This window comes from Nicotiana sylvestris, chromosome 6, assembly GCF_000393655.2.
Source record: "Nicotiana sylvestris chromosome 6, ASM39365v2, whole genome shotgun sequence".
Taxonomy (NCBI): Eukaryota; Viridiplantae; Streptophyta; class Magnoliopsida; order Solanales; family Solanaceae; genus Nicotiana; species Nicotiana sylvestris.
Window position 1 is genome coordinate 197,269,195 of NC_091062.1, and position 22,794 is coordinate 197,291,988.

Genomic DNA, 22,794 nt, shown 5'->3' on the forward strand with positions numbered 1-22,794 from the left:
GTTTTTTCTGAAGTTGGTTATGGGGTGTAATTTCGTGGTGGAGTGTGCCATCATATCAGCAGAAAAAAATGGAGAATCGTGGGGCGCATGTTGGCATCAGTAAGGGCGGGTCTAGGGTAAGGCCTCAGAAATACGAAGCATTACTATATATATATATATATAATAAAAGATTTAAAATTTTAACAATTTTTAAATTTGATAGAGGTAGGATTGAGTGAGTTAATAAGATAATTTTTTTCTCTCACTAAATTATATAATATATTTACCTGCTCATCAATTATATTTTTCTTCCTCTATATATAATCTTTTTTCATGTTTCTAACGATTTTACTTTTTAATTTTAACTCAAATTCTCTAGATTAATTATTCATTTTTGTCACATGTGATTGATCTACACATTAGAAAGCAAATTCTTTTTTGTCTCATCTTTTTTAACTAAGAAATTCACGAGACAAATGTCGCAAGGTTCAATACACGATGGATAATAGGCTTACCCCTTTACCATTTTCACTGAAACACAACTAGAAAATTACAAATTTTCGACCGTCAAATCGGTCGGAAATCGAGCTTTTCCGATGAATTACCGACCAAAAAGGTCAGTCGGAAAATATATGGTCAAATAATTTGCGACCGACCGGTCGGAAATTTTCGACGGATTTGGTCGCAAATTGAAAAATAAGGACGCACTTGAATATAAGAGATTTGAGATTGATTTGGTCGGTAAATTTTCGCATTTTCCTCTTTTCGCAAGGTTCAAAACACGATGGATAATAGACTCACCCCTTTACTATTTTCACTTAAAGGAAGAATTCAATATCATATGACATGTGCCTAACCCATACATCATGAGTTGCGCTCTCACCACTAGATCAAAATCATGTAGGTTTTTTTGTGTCTCAATATTATATATATGGATTTTATAAAATAAATTTTAGTATCTTTTTAATATATTTTGATTTTAGGCCACCAGTTTTGTTGAGTCGCCCCTCACTGAAGATCAACAATTACTTACAGTCTACTGCGCCACCATGAACGTAATGTTCAATCAACTTCATTCACATTTGGTAACTGAATGACACACTCACCGCCTTTAATGTGCTTGCCATTGTTGTCTTATCTTAATTGAGACTCTACAAACTTGACTGAGAATATCAGGGGTGGGCAAGTAGCTGTAGTAGGAGACTAGTAAAGCCTTGATTTAGATCCCCAAAATTTTAATGGATTATATAATTTTATTTCAAACTAGACAATATTAATGTTTGTAGAAAAAATAAGTACAAAAAATGTATAAAAAAAAAAGAAGATGTTTACTTTTAACAGTGAAAATATTTTTAAAACTTTGAATTAAACAACTTAAATCTTCATATTAGTAAATACATTTTTTACAATAATATTAAAGGTACCACATTGCAAATACATGTTTAATATCTCATTTATTTAAATTACCTTTTTTAATATGAATAATAATAATATTACTACGTTAAGTTAAAGACTTTATATCATTTAAGAATATATACTATAAACAACAAGTATGAAAAAAATATCAAGTACTTATAAGCTAAAATCAGTCATAAGTTGGTCACCTCCCAACTTATGGCTTTTCAGCTTATAAACACTTTTAGTTTGACTAAGGCTTTTACTAGTTTATCCTTAATAATATTTTTTAATTCAAAAAATATTTTTCCTAAAATAAATTTTCTAACTTTCTTTTCATTCCATATTCGTTGTTCATCCTTTTCTTTATAATTTTTTTAATTTATAATTTTGTAAGGTTTAAAAGGATATTTTAGTCTTTTTAACTAAAAAAAGAGTAACTTATCAATACTTTTATACCAAACACATGAACGGCTTATTATCAGTTTAACACGTCTATCTAAACATGTAAATGTTTATTTAAAAAATTAATTACAACACTTAAAAATACTTTTCAGCACTTCAAGATTATCAGTTATTTACGAACAACTAATCCAAATGGGGTCTTAGTCCTTTCCCTGTGTGGGTGGGTTGGGGGGGGGGAGGTTGATGGAAAATGTTAGGCCGGTTTCTTTAATTTCCTCGAGCTGACTTCATAAATTCTACTCCATATTATCAATAGAAATAATCATACCAAAGTGAGCGTATCATGTTATTCCTTACCCAAAATTTAATTTAATTTTTTTCTTACCGCTTTCAGTTAGTATTCATCAATGAGTGTGTATATGGGTAAAACAGAACCCTTGAGATGCCTCAATTTTTTATGAAATAAGCGGACCAAGAAACGTGACGGCAAGGAACCAAAATCGAGGCGAGGAGCCCCTCGAGCCAGGGTCCGGGGCAAAATGCACACCCCCGAGAATATCGGGGCCGTGACCGCGGGACCGTTTCAAATCCTAAAGGCCTCGAAGAGCATAATCAGGCAATCGGACATGACCAAAAGAAGGCCGTGACATCCGTGATCAATCAGATATCACAGCGTGGATCTCGACACGTATCGGCAGGAATTCTGTGATTAGTTAAACGGAAGATTTTTACCTTTTATGGAATTGTACTTAGAGTAGAACTCTCCTACTATATAAAGGGGTCTGGTTATTCATTAAGCGCATTATGGTACACTAATCAAGGCAATATACCCTTAGTTTCTTTGCTATTCCAAGTTCTTACCTGAATTCATCAATTCTTCATTATAGTGAGCTCGAGATCGAAGGCATGCATTTCACTAAAGCTGTTACTGAGTCCGGATTCACTCCCCCAATTGGTTTAATGATTTATTACATTCTTTATCCATCTGATCTATCGCAATTTATTATTTGTATTGAATTAATCCGCATATCCTTAAAACCATATTTAAATTTAATTGTTATCCATTTTTCGGATAAATAGTTTGGAACTCACCGTGGGGTTAAGGATAATAGCGGCGGGTTGATAAAATTTTTTATAACACACTCTATTTTACACTTATTTTTTGAGCTTTTAATTTCAAGTCGAGATAGAAATGTCGAACTCCAGTCTATCCATTTGAATGTTGACGCTGAATCCGGCCACCATGGAGAGAACAACAATGAGGTGCCCCCTGTTGGTCCCAATGGAGTCCTAGTTAAAGATCAGATCGATGTTAAATCACATGTGGCTATCAAAGCAAATCTGTCTACTGATCTCGAAAACAACATTCGCGTAGGAGCCCGATTGATTGCCCGGAGTGCGCACGATGGCGAAGATGATGGGATCAACTTGCGCGTGATCTTCAAAATGTTTAAGGCTCAACAAGCAGCAATATCCCGGTTGCAGAACCAAAGCCCCGCCCCCAGCAAAGTTGAGCCCGAACCATCCCGGGAAAACACTCGCAGAAACGAACCGGCAACAGAAAGGCATAGTGAAGAAGAATCCAGGATCAGCCCCGAGATAATAAAGATGCTTAAGGAGCTGACAAAATGGGTAAAATCGGGAGAAAATAAATCGAAGCCAACAACAAAAAATTTGAGACCTGTAACTCAGGGTTGATCAAATCCCGGGAGCACCCCTGATACTAAAAGGCCTGGATTCCAAAAAATTTGTCCAAAAACCTTTCCCTCCAAGCTCAGCTCCAAAGACGATCCCAAAGAAGTTTCGAATGCCCGAAATTCCGAAGTACAAATGGAACAACTGATTCAAATGAATATGTGACCTCCTACACGTACGCCATCAAGTTGAACAACTTAGAAGATGATGAAATAGAATCCGACCTGCTGAAAATGTTCGGAGAGACCTTGTTAAAAAGAGCTATGATATGATATTACAACTTACCCCCTAATTCTATTGACTCGTTTGCTATGCTTGCAGGTGCCTTTTGTAAAAGCACACGTCGGGGCCATCAAGGTCGAGATCAGGAAGTCAAACCTTTTCAAAGTAAAGCAAAAAAATAACGAGATGCTCAGGAAGTTCGTGTCCAGGTTTCAAATGGAACACATTGCCTACGGTCGCGGATGATTGGGTCGATCAGGCATTCACCCAAGGACTCAAACCCCAAAACTCATTGGTTTTGCAGCAGTTGAAACAAAATTTGGTAGAATACCCAACGGTAACTTGGGTCGTCGTCCATAACAGGCACGTTTCAAAAATTAGAGTCAAAGACGACTAGCTCAAGGCCCCTTCCGGGTTTATTTATTCCATCAGAACTAGTAACAGAGCCAAAAGAACCATCGATCATGAACCAAGATCTGCGAGGAATGAAAAAAGGAATGATTGAGGCTAGAACAGTCAAGGAATCATAAGCAAGAGCGGTTTTGATAGGTAACTCGGGGCCCGGGAGGCACCAAGATTATCGGAGTATAACTTCAGTATCAATGCTGCAAGTGTTGTATTCTCTATAGGATGCATCAAAGATACCAAATGGACTCGTCCATTGCAGTATGATCCTGCCCAAAGGGACCGGAACCTAATGTGCAAGTATCATGGCACTCACGGCTATAGAATCGAGGACTGCCGACAACTAAGGGAAGAAGTAGCTTGGTTATTCAATAACGGACACCTCCAAAAATTTCTGAGTGATCGAGCCAAAAATCACTCCAGGAATATGGACTCCAACAAGCAGATCGAGCAAGAGGAACCCCAGCAAGTCAAAACATGATCATGGGCGGAGTTGACATCCCTCAGCGACCGATGTCAAAACGTACCAAGGTGTCCATTACAAGGGAAAAACGGACTCGAGATTACATATCGAAGGGAACCATATCTTTCAATGACAGGGACGCTGAAGGCATCGTACAACCACATAATGATGCACTGGTAATATCTGTACTCATAAATAAATCTCAAGTTAAGCGTGTGTTAATTGATCTAGGTAGCTCGGCCAATATCATCAGATCGAGGGTCGTGGAACAACTGGGTCTACAAGACCAAATAGTACCTGCAGTCCGAATTCCAAAAGGTTTCAACATGGCATGCGAAACTACTAAAGGGGAGATAACCACTCTAGTAAACACCGATAGGACCATCCAAGAAACATAGTTCTTTGTGATTGAAGGATATATAAGACACAACGCTCTATTCGGAAGGTCGTGGATTCATAACATTAGGGCAATACCCTCACCACTACACCATGCATTAAAATTCCCCACACCAAAAGGAATCAAGACAGTTTACGGAGAGTAGTCGGCCGCAAGAGAAATGTTTACGGTGGATGAGATGATCCCGGTGTCGCACTCTCGACATCGAAGAATTTGGAGTTAGAAACTAATTAGCAATCATCAATACCGGCCCCGACCAAACCAGAGAAGGAATAGACAGGCGGGGGTGATGATTACAGAGTTCCTAGATTGTTCATAGTTCCTGATGATTCTGATGCTACCAAGTTGACAGTCGAGGAGCTAAAACGAGTCGTATTGATCGAGCACCTGCCCGATTGGAAGGTATATCTGGGCACGGGGTTGACCCCCGAGCTTAGGGAAAAACTCACTCAAATACTTATAGCTAACATTGATTGTTTTGCTTGGTTCTATTTAGATATTATAGGAATCCCATCAGAAGTGACGCTCATGAGTTAAGCTTGGACCTAAAGTTCCACCCGGTTAAGCAGAAAAGGAGGCCTCATTCTGAAGTCAAGCATGCAATTATCAAAGACGAGGTATCCAAACTTCTTAAAATAGGTTCCATCCGAGAAGTTAAGTAACCGAATTGGTTGACTAATGTAGTAATAGTACCTAAAAATGGAAATACGTTAAGAATGTGCGTAGATTGCAAAGACTTAAATAAGGCATGCCCCAATGACTCTTTTCATTTTCCTAACATCTATCGAATGATTGTTGCATCGCCGGGCATGAGGTACCCAATTTTCTCGATGCCTATTCTGGGTATAACCAAATCTGGATGGACCCGGACGATCAAGGAAAAACTTTCGTCATCACTAAGTTCGATACTTACTGTTATAATGTAATACCGTTCGGACTAAAAAATGCCGGTGCCACTTATCAACGCTTAGTAAATTGGATGTTCAAAGAACGAATAGGAAAATTAATGGAGGTTTACATTGACGACATGGTGGTTAAGTACCTGCGATCAGAGGACTATTTGAAACATTTGCAGGAAACCTTCGATATACTAAAGAAATACAATATGAAGCTTAACCCGGAGAAATGCGTGTTCGGGGTAAGATCCGAAAATGTCACGACCCAAACATCCCTCCAAGACACGTTGTGACGACACCTAGTCTCTACGACTAGATAAGCCTAATAAATTGCGAAAAATATCAACATTGGAAACAAACTAAACTGCTAACTGCATTAGATACTGAATAACCAATAATAATGCCGCTCGGCATGTACAATAACCAACACTAGACGTACACCGTTTTTCCAAAACCCTAAATATCATGAGTCACAAACTATAGAAAGAAAAATAGTATCTCTATGCTCCAAAATCTAACAAAAGAAAAATACAGGAAATGTTTGACATACGGAAGAATAGAAAGGGACTCCGAGGTCTGTGGATGTGACAGATATACCTTGAAGTCTCCAAAGTTGTCCTGGCTCACTAAGAACGAGGCTGATAGAAGGTACCTGGATCTGCACATGAAAAACATATGTAGGAAAGGGCATGAGTACATCACAACGGTACCCAGTAAGTGCCAAGCCTAACCTTAGTCGAGTAGTGACGAGGTCAGGTCAGGACCCTAGTGTTATATATATATAATAAAACAAGATAGAATGAAATACCGCAGTAAATTAAAGACTGAAATTTAACAAGAATGAAATCATAGAAGACAACAGCTCAGTACACAGAGCTAACAATAGGGGATCTCCCGAGATACCGTCTCATAGTCCCAAATGTAAATATGTAGGAAATCTCCCGGAATATCGTTTCGTAGTCCCAAAGTAAATATGTAGAACATGGGATCTCCCGGTATACCGTTCCGTAGTCCCACAATAAATATGCAGTGCAGGGGGATCTCCCAAAATACCGCTCCGAAGTCCCAAAGTCAATATATAGCTCAACTAACGGAAATAACAATTACAGCAAGAAAGCCTACAGTTTAGACTAAGTTCAAGTCAGGAAAAAAAATAGCAAATTCACTAAACATGCTACACAGAGTTCAGATAAAAAATTAAGGCAAGTAGACATGCTATTCTAAGCTAACAGGATACTGCACATGCTGATATAACTCAAATAAGAAGGAAAACAAGTTATTACTTAGCGAAAATCGGGTTTTTACAACAATTAGCCCGTGTACATACTCGTCACCTCACGTACGCAAAATGGACCAAATCTATCCAAAATCAATTACATAACATAAATATAACTACAAGGAACTAATCTAGCTAATGAAATCAAAGCTAAAGCAAGAAATTAGAAAAATTGCCCAAAACACCTCCCTGGGCCCACATCTCGGAATCGGGTAAAAGTCACAAAATACGAACACTCATTCACTTACGAGTCTAACCGTTCAAGAATTACTTGAATTCAACCTCAAATCGCCTTCCAAAACTCGAAATTTATTCTATGGAGTTTCTACCATTTTCCCCCAAATTTCCAACTCAAATCCTAATTAAATGATGCAATTAACCATAGATTAGTGGGATATAACCATACAGGAGTTAAGAGTCGTTACCCACAAGTTTGCTCTGAAAATCCCTTGAAATTTCGCCTCAATCCGAGATTTCTAGGTCCAAAAATGGAGAATGAAATCAAACCCTCGCACTTTGCCCTTTTTTGCCCAGTCAAACCGCACCTGCAGTCCAAATTCCGCTTTTGCGGTGCCGCTTTTGCGGCGAAGACTCTGCACCTGCAGAGTTCACTTAAACTCCTAGGTACCTCACTTGTGCACCACAATTCGCATCTGCGGACGTATTTTTGTGCTCAATCGTCCGCTTCTACGGAACCTTGGCCACCTCAGCTTCCTCACTTATTCCACTTCTGCGATCGCACTTCCGCAGATGCGGCTCCGCTTCTGCGGCTTACACGTCGCACCTACAACCATTGGCCAACCCATCATCCTCGCATCTATAATTTCCCACTCTCTTCTGTGAGCTCGCACCTACAGTCAATCTTGCGCAGATGCGATTACAACAGATGCATCACATTTCAGCCATTTCTCCCAAAACTCAACTTGATCAGTTAACCATCCGAAATTCACCCGAGGACCTTGGTATCTACTTAACATACCAACTAGTACTAAAACACCATACGAACTTAGTCGAGCCCTCTAATCACATACAAACAACGCTAAAAACATGAATCACCCTCCAATCCAAACTCAAAGAACTTGAAACTTTCAAATTTCTACAACCGATGCCGAAACCTATCAAACCACGTCCGATTGAACTCAAATTTTTCAGACAAGTCATATTCAACCTTACAGACCTAGTCCAACTTCTGGAATCAGAATCCGAACCCAATATCAAAAAGTCCACTACCAGTCAAAATCCCCAAAAATTTGACTTTTGCCATTTCAAGCCTAAATAAGCTACATACCTCCAAAATACAATCCGAACATGCCCTAAGCCCAGAATCACCCAACGGAGCTACCGGAATCAATGAAACTCTATTTCGGAGTTGTCTTCTCACAATTCCGACTATGGTCCAAATCCTAAGTCTTAAACCTCCGTTTAGGGTCAAAGTATCCCAAAATACTCCAAAAACAAAAATGAAACCTCTCGCCAAGTCACAATAGCATAAAAAGATATGGGGGAAGCAGTTAATAGGGGATCGGGGCTATAACTCTCAAACGATGGGCCGAGTCATTACAAGAAAGTTCCTTGGGTTCGTGGTGTCCAATCGAGGGATCAAGATCAACCCGGACAAGATTAAAGCTATAGAAGATATCACTGTGGTGGATAATATTAAGGTCGTTCAGAGGCTAACCAAACGCATAGCTGCCCTTGACCGATTCATATCAAAATCATCCGATAAGCGTCATCGGTTCTTCTCGTTATTGAAGAAGATGAATAACTTCTCATGATCCTGGAGTGCTGATGTCGCCCAAAATCACACCACAAATATAGGTTGTAAGGCGGTCGAAGCAATAACAAAATCCAACGTAAGTCGGGGTCGAATCCACAGGGAGTTAGAATTGGGAATAGGTATATACCTAGTGTAAATGTATGATGTGCCTCAAATACACTTCCACATATTTGGTTGTTTTTTCTACTTCTATTGATTATGATAATGTTTGCAAATGAAAAGCTAAGAGACAATATTTTTGGTTTTGGTTGATTTTCAAGTTTATAAAAGGTCTAGGGTCATGATTTCCACCTAGGCGGTTACCTAACGGGTTGTAAACTCTAGGGCAAGTTTGATTGGTCGGGGTTATAATATAGCAATCACACGCAATTACCCACTAAATACCTCACGGTAGTTAGAGAGATTTTGCCTAATTTGGATTTCTCAAGTCCAAATGGGTATTGCACAAAACAAGTGATAAATGCTCAAGTCGGGTCTTACTATCTCTAGATTCAACCCTTTAATTGGGGCTATCAATTTCTTGAGTTCACTCCAATTTCTTGTTAGTTAAGTTTTCTAGACTTAGTCTCTCTTTCTCAAGTAGAGACTAAGTCAAATAGGCATGAATCAATATTTGCAAATTCAAGCAAGAACTAGGCTAAATATCATTAACCCAATCACAAACAAGTCCTAAATCAAATACCCATTAAGTACCCACACTAGGGTTGGGCCACAACCCTAGCTAGAAATTTAGCTACTTATGGAAAATGCAGAAATTAAAGAAGAAATTAAGATAGAGTGCGTAATAATTGATTAGGGATAGAAAATCTAATGTTTAGAAGCTAATCTAGTACAATATTACTCAAAACAGTAAAGAAAAAGGGCTCAGGTGCTCTTCCAAAACAAAACTTAACCTAAAAATGAAAAAAACATTCTATTTATACTAAGCTAAAAATATCTGACAAAAAGGCCCCTGCGGAGGTTGTGCGGCCGCACAATTCTGTGTGCGGTCCGCACTCTGAGCTTGACTGGCCAACTAGGCCTTTTGCAGTCTCATAAAAGTGGGATGCGGTAGCACTTCATTTGATTGTATGGACCGAACAATTCTGGGTGTGGCCGCACACTTGAACTTGGATTGGAACATGGCTCTCTAATTCTTCTATTCTGCGGATCGCATAATTGTGAGTGCGGCCGCACTTGTCATCCTGTGGCCGCACATATATGGTGCGGTCAGTATATCTTCAACCTACCCAAAAACCAACTCTCTCAGTCTCCTCTTCTGTGGTCGTACAATAGTTGTGCGGTGTACATACTCTAAAAGCAATAAGACAGTGCTCTTTCATTGTTTGCGGCCGGACACAATATTGTGCGGTCTGTAGACCTTTTTTGGTCCTTGTCCAATTTCGACTCCTTTATGAGTTAATTTTGACTTCTTTGACTCGTTTCCCAATATTCCTGCACGAAAGCACATTTCATTAGTTCTCGGGACTACTTTTAAGCATTTTTGAGCTAAAACGCAAGTAAAAGAGAGCAAATAATCGATCAAAAAACCCTACTTATCAAGTGACAACAAGCCTTGGAAGAACTCAAGCGGTAATTTCAAGCCTGCCTTCGATTCAAACTCCGAAGGTAGATGAGCAGATGTACATGTACATCCGAGATAGCAGTAAGTAGAGTCCTAGTTGGGAAAGAGGAAGGTACACAATTTCCTATCTATTATGTTAGCAGGACTCTAGGTGAGGCCGAAACTAGGTATCCTCGCCTAGAAAAATTGGTGCTCGCTTTCCTAAGCGCCTCTAAGAAGTTAAAGCCGTATTTTCAATGTCATCCCATATGTGTTGTAACTACTTACCTATTGAGAAACATAATGCATAAACCCGAGCTCTCGGGATGATTGGCCAAATGGGCTGTGGAAATCAGTGGGTACGATATCAAATATTGACCCCAAACCGCCATCAATTCCCAAATTTTGGCGGACTTCATGGTCGATTTCACTCCGACCCTAATATGCAAAGTCTAAAGGGAATTGTTTTTAAACTCAGGGACTTCTTCGAGGCTTTGGACAATCTTTACAGACAGTGCTTTGAATGCAAAAAGGTCCGGACTTGGAATCGTGTTAAAGCCACGGACGGGTAATGTAGTTAGACAATCTATTAGAACTATAAAATTGAATAACAATGAGGCCGAGTATGAGGCCATGATTGAAGCTCAGGCATTTTAGAAAGTCAGGGAAAATGAAGCTATTGATTTTATTTGGGACCACATAATATGTCGATTCAGAATGTCGGCCGAGATCGTGTGTGACAACGGGAAGTAGTTCATCGGCAGTAAGGTGAAGAAATTTTTCGAAGACCATAAGATTAAAAGGGTCATATTAACACCCTATCACCTTTGTGGGAATGGGAAGGGGGAGTCTACAAACAAGACCATACTCTAAAACCTTAAGAAGAGATTGACCGGTGCCAAAGGAAAATGGAAGGAAATTTTGCCCGAAGTCTTGTGAGCATATCGTACGACCTCAAAATCCAATACCGGGGCCACCCCATTCTCGTTGGTCTATGTTGCCGAAGCGCTTATATCGGTCGAGGTAGGAGAACTGAGTTTCAGGTTCTGATATGCGATCGAAGAGTCAAACAAGGAGGCCATACGCATGATCCTGGAACTATTGACGAGAGGCGCGAGCCCGCCCTCGTCCAATTGGCCGCCAAAAAACAACGGATCGAAAGGTATTACAATAGGAGAGCCAACCTCCGACACTTCAATATTGGGTACTTAGTGTTAATAAAGGTGACACTGACACCCAGAACCTAAACGAAAGAAAGCTGGGACCGAATTGGGAAGGTCCATATCGAATTATCGAGATTATCGGTAAAGGTTCATACAAACTCAAAGTAGGGAACAGTGAGCGACTACCAAACAACTGGAACGTAAACCACTTAAAATGATACTACTGCTAAGGTACGACCCCATTCATTCTTTCCTTTACATATATAGAGAAGTGGATTAACACTTACAGGCAACGACCAAAGAATGGTGCAGCTATTAGGCTTGAAAGCACGTGTTGTCTTTTCCCCTTGAATCGGTTTTGTCTCAAAATGGGTAGGTTTTTAATGATGAAACAACGGGTCATGCTAACTTAGAATCGAAGACCGGTTATGAATCGGAATCAATGGGCACGTCAACAGTATCCGAGCCCTCTCGACGATTGACCTAGAATACTTGGGTCTATCACCCTCGAGTAATGATTTTAGCAAGGAAAGAAACTTTGTGCTTGAACAGTTTGGGCTCGGTAGATAAGATTTATTGTAAGGGTCAAATGGTCAAATGAACCGTGCCCGCATAGACCACCTAAGCCATAACATGAAGCTTGTACACACTTGAGATCTTGTATATTGCACACAAGAATGAAAGAAAGTTTCTACCTTCCAGATACATATTTTGCCCCTTAAGACTATTACATTTTGTTCCTTAAGGATATCGAGCCCAAGGGCCGCCTCTATCTGGATCCAAGAGATCACCCCCACTCGAGGACTGCCACCCAAGTCAAACTCAAATGACTCAGGCTATCGAAGCCCGGGGGAACAGAATCCTATTAGGTAGTTGATAACTACGGATTATAGCCTATCTTATGCTCTCTTTTGCTTAGGTTTTGGATAAAAATGTGTAAAATATTCTTGAAAACTAACTTATTGTGCTTGTTCGCAGGTTTTGGCCAAAATAAAGCAAGAAAGTCATAACCAACTCATAAAGGAGTTAAACCTGCACAAGTTCAAAGCTGAGACAAAAGCGCTGACAGCAAAAGAAAGAGCGGTCGTGAAGGTTCACCGCTAAGGCGGCCACAATTACACTGACAGCAGAATTGAGGTTCAGAGAAGGTGTTTTGGATGCAGACATACACAGCTAACCGCTGTGAAATAGCACGTCACTGGAATAATTTACGCGGTCGTGGTGCAAATTCCGCTGAGAGCGGTAATCAAGGTTCAAAGCCCTTGCAAAGTAAGCTCAAATGAAAAGTGTGTTCTACGAACATTTTACACGGCCGCGGTTGAAGATAATGCTGAGGCAGTCTCTTTTACACCCCCAGCGAAATCAAGCCCATCCCCAGTCCAAAAAGGAAGAAACGCGGTCCACGATTGCTTTTGCACGGCCGCGAAAGTTCAAGCGTTGAGGCGCTCAGTATTGCGCTGACAGCGAAACCTCCATAGGGGTACTTTTGTCTAGTAATTTTAGCTATGTATAAATAGATCTTTTTTAGATTTCTAGGGCATATTTTATAATAAGGAGCTCGTGAATAGCCGTATTTTTCTACTTTGAGTAATTTTAGAGTAGATTTAGCCATTAATCTTAGATTTTATTCTTGTAATTAACTTTTATGGCTTATATTTCATTTTTATCTTTGATTTCTACCTTTATTATGAGTAGCTAAACCTATTATCCAGGGTTGTGACCCAACCGCAGTGTGGGTATTTGATGGGTCTTCTATTTTAGGACTTAATTGTTTATGAGTTAGTGATATTTAGCTTGATTCATGCTTTAATTGTAGAATTAGTGGATGCAAACAGTGGTTTATGCCTTTATGACTTAGACTCTTCTTGAGAAAGAGGGACTAAGTCTAGGAAAATTAGGCTAACAAGGAATTGGGGTGCATTCAAGAGATTGATAGCCCTAATTAAAGGGTTAAATCTAGAGATAGTAATACCTGACTTGAGCCAATTTTACTTGCATTGTTTGAACACCCAATTGGGCTTGAGAAAGCCAATTAGGGCAAAGTCACTCAAACTACCGAGAGGTATAAAGTGAGTAATTATGTGTAATGGTTATGTCATGACCCCAACTATAACAAGCTTGTCCTAAATTTTATATCCCATTAGATACTCGCCTAGGTGTAAGTCACTTCCCTAGTGCTTTTTATCACTTGAGAAAACCTTACAAAAACATTGTTCTTAGTTTATTTTCAGCATTTAATAGCATTAAAAGTAGAATAGTAACAACTCCAAACATTATTAAAAGTGCAATTAAAAGCAACACGCATAGCTAGATTAGATAGAAACCCAATTCCCAACCAATATTAACTCCCTGTGGAAATCGATCCCGACCTTTCGGGTAAAAGCTGCATCGACCACTCCTCACCATTATATAGTGGTGTAAGGTTGGAGACGATCACTTTTTGGCATTGTTAAATGGTTTTCGGGGAGTTAAATGGTTTTGGCTATCTATCTGATTAGTTGCGTGTTTTGTTTTTCTTTCCATCTGTTTTACTAACTTGTGTGAGTTAATCGATTCAGGTACAAAATGGCAAACAATGATCCTATTAGAAATATTATCTCGGGGGAGGAGGTAGATGATAATAGTGAAGATGAGGTGTTTTTAGTACCTCAAGCTCAAAGAAGAGGCCACCATGCCAATGAAAATATTCTAGATCCTCCCCCAGCTCCTCCAAGAGTAGCTCCTCGGGTGCTTCCAAATGAAGGGTACGCAAGTGCAATTGTCCCACCTCAGATCCGGGCGGGAAATTTACAGATTACAAATGTCATGCTTACCTTATTGGAGCAAAAAGGGTACCTCACAGAGGCTCCCCATCAAAATGCATATAAACATCTAAAGGGCTTTGTAGATACCTGCTGGGATATCAAACAAACAAATGTGTTGGAGGATGCATTGAGACGGAGATTGTTCCCTTTTTCACTTAGAGGGAAAGCTTTGGACTGGCTCGAAGACTCCCCAACCATTCCATCACTACGTGGGATGAGTTGGCCGACAAGTTTATAGCCAATATTTTCTCACCGAGACATATGGCTGCATTAAGGGATGAGATCTTAGCGTTTAAACAGGAACCAAATGAACCCCTTCATGAGATCTGGGATAGATATAGACCTATGGTCAAGGAATGACCCAACAATGACATGACTGAAGAAATGATCCAACGGACATTTTATTGGGGTATAAACATAACCAATCAATGTGTGGTGAACTAGCTAGCATGGGGTAATTCTATGAAGCTGCCATATGCTGAGGCCTATGAGATTCTTGATGAGATGGCTGACACATCCTCAGCCTGGCAGCATTGGGCGAATGTTTCTCAGGGGGACACTCATGTCATAAACCTTCACAAGGAACATCAAGACCATGGACAAGCCATAGCTGAGTTGACAACAACCATGAACCAGTTAGGCAAAGCACAACTTCAGCAGATTCTGGGACCAAAGCAAGTGAACGCAATGGAAGGCATTAATCTATTGGTAAACAAGAGGAGACAGCATGGGAAACAAATGCAAGGAAATCAATATTAATATGAGCAAGGAAGTAGTGGTTACAACCAGTATGATGGGTATTGTGAGAAAAGTGAAGAGGTTTTGTATGCCAACAACTATCAAGGACAACGAGGTAATGCTCCAAATCAACAATAGAGATAGCAAGGGAATAATCAGAATTGGGGCAACCAAGGCCAAGGAAATTGGAACAATAACAACAACAACTCCAACAATTGGGGGAACAACAACTAGAATTGGGGTAATAACAACACTTAGGGTGGCAACAACAACTAAGGAGGTTGGAATAACGACAATCAAGGTAATTGGGGGCCAGGTTTTCAAAGGCCTCCAATGTTTCAACAACCAAACAGGTCCTAGCTTGTCCAACAATGAGATGGGGAGGATTGAGTCAATGTTTGAGCAAATGATGAAGAATAACGCCGACTATGATGCCCAATTGGCTTCTCATAATACTTCTATCCGCAATCTAGAGGTTCAACTTGGTCAGATTTCACAAGCTTTAAACACTCGCCCTAAAGGGGCACTACCTAGTGACACAGTAGTAAACCCGAAGGGTGGGAACAATACCGGCCATGCAATGGTGGTAACCACAAGAAGTGGTAGAGGTGGTGAAGCAAGTACCTCCAAGCAAAAAGAAGTTGTGAGTGATAATGTTGAAGTGCAAAATGAAGATGATCCAATAGTTGCGGAGCAAGTGAGTGAAGAGAATGTGAATGGTGAGGTGAGAATTGATATTCATGAAAATGAGGAGGAGACTCAAAATGATGTGAACCCGTCTAGGGAACACATGATAGACATGTCGGAAACGGTAATGCCTAAAGACAAGGCTACCTTGCCTAGTTCTCCTCCACCTTACCCTCAAAGACTTGCAAAGCAGAAGAATGAAAATCATTTCAAGAAGTTTATTGAGATGATGAAAAGTTTGTCGATCAATGTGCCCTTGGTGGAAGCTCTTGAGCAAATGCCGGGATACGCCAAGTTTATGAAAAACTTGGTAACTAAAAAGAGATCTATCGATTGTGAGACCATTAAAATGACTCGTCAAGTGAGTGCTATTGTGCACTCGATGGATCCAAAGCTTGAATATCCCGATGCATTTACCATTCCATGTACCATTGGGAGTGCGGATTTTGCAAAGGCCTTGTGTGATTTAGGAGCAAGTAATAATCTGATGCCTTACTTCGTATTCAGAACTTTGGGTATTGGTCAACCGAGAGCTACTTCAATAACATTGCAAATGGCCGATAGAAAAATGAAGAGGCCGTTTGGTATTATTAATGATGTTCTTGTCCGTATTGACAAGTTTATTTTGCCTGCTAATTTTGTGATTCTCGACTGTGAAGTCGACTATGAGGTGTCGCTAATATTGGGAAGACCTTTCCTAGAAACGAGGAATGCATTGGTTGATGTGGAAGCAGGGGAGCTCACCTTCCGGGTGCGTGACGAAAATGGTGTCTTCCATGTGTGCAAATCAATGAGGCAGCTGAATAGTACTGAGGTTTGTTTTTTTATGGATCTAGTGACGGAGGCGATAGTTGATGACACGAGTGCCATGATGAATGTGGAATCCTTTGGAAGCTGTATTGTTAAACCATGATGTGACCGAGGATGAAGGCTTGGTTGAGTATGTAAATGCCTAGCAAGGAATGGGTTCTTACTCTTATGAGCCCTGTAAACTTTCCTTGGATCTTGAGAATAGAAAGACTCCACCAACAAAGCCTTCAATCGAGGAGCCTCCCGTATTGGAGTTGAAGCCTTTGCCTCCACACCTCAAGTATGAATTCTTGGGCACTTGTTCAACTTTACCCATTATTCTTTCTTCTTGCCTTACTAACGTACAGGTAGATGCCACCCTTGAGGTACTTCAAAGAAGGAAGAGGGCAATTGGATAGACTCTAGCTGATATTTGGGAGATAAGCCCCGCCTTTTGCATGCTCAAGATTATACTTGAGGATGATGCCAAACCCTCTGTGGAACATCAAAGGAGGTTGAATTAGGCTATGCAAGAGGTCATCAAGAAGGAAGTTATCAAGTGGCTAGATACAGGGGTTGTGTAGCCCATCTCGGATAGTTCATGGACTTCACCAGTACAATATGTGCCAAAAAGGGGGGTATGATTGTGGTCACAAATGAGCAAAATGAGTTGATCCCCATTAGGATATCACCGGATGGAGGATATGCATGGACTACCGGAAGCTAAACAAAGTGACCCACAAAGATCATTTTCCATTGCCCTTTCTTGACCAAATGCTGGATAGACTTCCTAGGTGTTCCTACTATTGCTTTTTGGATGGGTACTCAGGCTACAACCAAATTATGATTGCACCAAAGGACCAGGAGAAAACCACTTTCACATGTTCGTATGGCACTTTTGCATTTTTCCGGATGACATTTGGTTTGTGTAATGCACTAGCTATCTTTCGATGGTGTATGATGGCTATATTTACTGATATGGTAGAAGACTTCTTGGAAGTGTTCATGGATGATTTCAGTGTTGTGGGTGATTCTTTTGAAGAATGTTTGGGTAATCTTGACAAAGTGTTGGCCCGATGTAGGGAGACAAATCTAGTGCTTAATTGAGAAAAGTGCCACTTTATGGCCGAGGACAAGTGATTTCAAAACTCCCTCCTCCTACTTTCGTCAAAGGAGTGAGGAGCTTTTTTGGGCATGCAGGGTTCTACCGAAGGTTCGTCAAGGACTTTTCCAAGGTGGTGAATCCCTTGTGCAAATTGTTGGAAAATGATGAAAAGTTTGTGTTTAATGATGAGTGCATGAAAGCTTTTGTGCTTCTCAAGTATAAATTGACTACCACTCCCATCATCACCGCACTCAATTGGAGCTTGCCATTTGAGCTCATGTGTGATGCTAGTGACGTTGCAGTAGGAGCGGTCTTGGGGCAAAGGGTGAACAAGATGTTTCATCCGGTGTACTATACAAGCAAAACTATGAATGATGCCTAGGTTAATTATACTGTGACGGAGAAAGAGTTGCTAGCAATTGTGTTTGCAATGGAGAAGTTTAGGCCTTATCTCATGGGTACCAAAGTGATTGTTCACACTGATCACACGGCACTCCGTTACTTGATGACCAAAAAGGACTCTAAATCTAGATTGATAAGATGGGTTTTGTTGCTTCAAGAATATGACCTAGAGATTGTTGATCAGAAAGGAAGTGAAAATCAAGTGGCGGACCACTTGTCCCGCTTGGAGGAGGAGGGGAGACCCAAAGATGGTCTCAAAATTAATGATGCATTCCCGGATGAACAACTCCTCTCAGTTTCTTTGAATAGTATGCCTTGGTTCGCCGATGTGGCCAATTTCTTGTGACCGGCATTATTCCGAGTGAGCTCTCTTCTAACCAAAGGAAGAAGCTTAAACGGGACAGCTTGGATTATTACTGGGACGAACCTTATCTCTTCAAGATTTGTAATAATGGTGTGATCTGGAGATGTTTTCAAGAAGAGGAGAAAATAAGTATTCTTGATGCTTGTCATTCTTCGCCCTACGGTGGTCATCATTGTGGGGTAAGAACTACTTCAAAGGTTCTTAGATTTGGTTTTTATCGGCCTACTCTGTATAAAGATGCTGGTGAGCTTTTCAAGAGATGTGATGAGAGTCAGATAGCAGGTGGTATTTCCAAAAAGGATGAAATGCCTCTCACCATTATTCTTGAGGTTGACATTTTTTACGTGTGTAAGCACGTGATTTTTGCCCTATATGAGAATTACTCCCAAAAAATTTAAAATAAAATGATTTTCCTTGGTGTGCAATTTTGAGAATTTTTGTGACATTTTTGGATAATTATTTGTATTTTGTCGGTGCATGTTTATTTGTTAAATTAATAAAAAATAAAAATATGTCGCATTTTGCATGTAGGATTTAATTCTACAATTGTTAGTAATTAAATTTGTTTTACAAAAATTAAAAATTACAAAAATAGGCATCTTTTGCATTTTTAGCATTTAACGTCCAAATATACAATTTTATGCTTAATTATTACTTAACTGTGCGTTAATTGTTATTGGGAGTTAATTTGCGCTTTTATAACTTAATTTAGTTCTTAATAATAGTTTAAGGATTCTTAGAATTTAGTTTTAGAAAAATAAAAGAAGAAAAGAGAGCAAAAATACAAAAAAATCGGAATTAGGCCTCTTCTTCAAATTCAAGCCACAGGCCCAAAAAAATACCCAACCTTCCCCATGACCCGGTCCATTTCAAACCGGGTCGACCCAGTCCATAACCCAACACCCCTATTTCCCTATCTTTCAAAAAAAAAACTAACAGTCTTTTCTTTCACTGTTTGAACCTCGCCCCCCTCTCTTTCCTTCTTCTTCCTCAAGCTCCAATCAAGCCATCAATGGCTACCCTCTTCACCATCTCCACACACACACACCCCCTCACCCCGTCACACTCTCACACACACACACGTCAACACATACACACACATACACAATGGAAAACGCACACACGCAGCAGCCGTTCATGGCTGCTGCTTCTTCTTCGTTCTTCATTCAAACGACCAAACGACCCTACTGTCATCGTGCAGTTGTTGCTCCGTCCAGCCAGTCACACACAGTCCGTCGCATCATCGACCACCTTCGATGTTTCTTCGTCTCCGAGCAGCCATGAACGAGCTCGAGCTCAAGCTTTCATGGTTGCCGACTTCGATCATGGCTTCGTCCAAATGAGCATCGTCGTTGCCACCAGTTGAGCAACGTTGCTATTGCTGCTTCACCCACCTGCTGCTGCTCCGACGAACTACTGCTTCCATGTCGGACGATAGCATGAATTCATGCCGCTGCTACTATTTCGTGTTGCTGCTACAGTTGAGCAGCGGTGCTAACGGCTTAGTTGTTGCTGCTGCTTCGCCCTTCATCGTCGTCAGTTTGATTATAGCTCGAGCTCGAGCTCTCATGGCTGCTGCTCATCGTTCCTCAGTTTCAATCCGTCGAGGTCGTCTTTTGTCGTTTTGAGTTCGTCGAGTTTAAAAGGAAGGTGGGTTTCGTTGAAATCGAGATCCGTTAGGTCATTGGCAGACTTGGCTCATCATCGTCGTTCCAATCCGGTTAGTTGGTTTATGTTTCGTTTCTGTCCGTAATTTGTTTGATATTTTTCAGATTTGAAATCAAATATGTTTGATATTAACTTCATGATTCATCGTTTTTTTTTCTTCAGTTTATTTCATTCATTTTTCTTGTTTATTTTAGGTAGAAATTGATTAGTTAATTATAATGTTGCTAGATTTAAATTGAAGATTCATTTGATTATTTTTCAGTTTTTTTATTAATTTAAAAGGATTTAATGTTAATATAAAAGAATGTTAGTTTAAATCGCTTGAATCCGTTGTTTGTTGTAGATTAAATTCGTGTTCATTTGGTTTAAAGTTCGTTTTTAATTCAGTGATTTAATGTGAAGTTATGTTTTGGTTTTTAATTTTTTTGAATCATGTATCTTTGTTATAATTTTTGTTGGAGTTAATTTAAAAAAGATCAATTGATTATTTGAAGTTTAGTGATTTGAATATGTTTATTTGTTTTGTTTAAACTTAATTCGAATTTAATTCAAATTTGAATAAAACTTGCTTGTTATTGTTGATGAATCTTTTCATTTATGTCCATACTTTGTTTGATTGTTCTTGAATCCGAAATTAGTATAAGTTTGATCTTCTTGTTTGTTGATTATCATTTTTGATTATTTCTTCAGTTTGCTTCATGATTTTGTTTAGTTTTAATATAGAAATTGTTGGTTGTAATGTTGTTAGATTTAATTTTAAGTTCAAATGATTATTGAATTTAGAAATCTTGAATATACTTGTTTGTTGTTGTTTTTGTTGAATCTGAAAGTAGGTTTGTTTGTTGCTAAAAATATTGTTCAATCAAAATTTTAGTTGTTCTTTGTTGTTCATCATTTAGTTTGAATTTGTTGTTCGAATTTGTGTAGAAATTGGTCATATTGGCTATATTTTGGTTGAGTTTGATTAATTGATTGGTTATAGCTGATGGGGTAGTTTGGTAAATCGCAGTACGTTCAGGGGTAAAATGGTAATTGCAATAAGGTCGGAGGGGTAGTTTGGTAATTGAACATTTTGTAATTCTTTATGTTAAGCATGGAGGACAAAATGTAATGGGGTGTGAGTGATATAATTGTTTAATATAAATGGGGGACAAGACATAATGTAGTGGAGGGGAATATGGTAATTGTTTATGTTAGGCATGGGAGACAAGATGTAATGGGGTGGAGTTGATATATTTGTTTAATGTAGTGAGGGATGAGTGGAAAGATAGTGGGTTTGGTAGGACAAAGTGGTTGTTATTAATTGATTAAAGGGTTTGGGATGGAATATAAATAAAAGGCTTGAATCAAAAAAAAAAAGAGGAGAGAATACAAAAGAAATTTTTAAGAGAGAGGAAATTCCGAAAAATACTAAGACTTTAGAAAAATAAAAAGAAAAACATTCTGGAAATTCAAAAGAAGAAGAGTATACACCTGATATACAATCCAAATATTCTGATATACGGATTCAGAAATTAAGGGTTAAACACTAACTAGTCTTTCAAAATCTGATAAGATTCCCTTTGCTTCTGTCCGTTGATTGTTGTTGTTGTGTCTGGATTTTTGTCTTGATTTTAAAATCTGTCACTAAGTTTCTCGTTGCTGGTTGTTACTGGTTGTTGGGGTTGCTGTTGTTGTATGCTACTGAATTTCTGCTGATCTCCCTTTTCTTTTGCTTCCAATATCAGGTACACAACTGACACGGTGATTATTGTAAACTGAAACAGGAAGCATGTATACGAAAAAATGAAGAGTTGAAGTTCTAAATTTATTTAATTATATTCTGAATTTTATTTGTATATATAAATTATTTAGCTTACAAAAAATCAGAATCAAGTAGCTATTTAATATATATAGTGGAACATCTGATGATAGCTTAACGGATGAACTATCTATATATATTGCCTAAAAATAAATGAATGGTGTAGCAACTCCGTCTAGTTAAAAATCAAACGAATAGGCCATTTCGAACTTGTAGGAATATTGTTTAGTTAAATAATATTGGTTAATTTCAGCATGTAAATGGTTTAGGATTAAAATTAGATTGCTAAGTTTTTTTTTAATTTGACAAACTGAGAACATGCCTAGTATAATGTAACTAGGTAGTAACATGTGAATAAGACGGCCCAGGTCTAGTTTTATGTCATACACGTTGGGCCTGGGCCCGCATTGGCAACGGACTGCCCTGCTTGCATCATTTTCAGAATTTATGAATCATATTCGAAACCCAACTATAACAACTCAAGCATGTAAATAAATTAAGACCTTTTCTCTTTCATTTTATAGAGACATAATAGAAAAATGTAGTCATTGTAGGTTTATCCTTTCATAAAATGAGACGAGCCTCACCAAATAAAATAATGCAAATTGCGGGGCCCTCAATAACTGGTCATAATAAAATACTTAGAATTTGGGATGGACTGTTTAGTGAATTTCACTGCCTTCCCCAAAGACATTAAACGCGTTAGACTCTTTAGGCGCGACTTAATTAAATTACATTTTTAAACTCGGGTGCGCATTTATGTGACCCAAATTCAAATCTCAACGGAGTCGGAATGTATTAACAACCATGGGTGCACTGA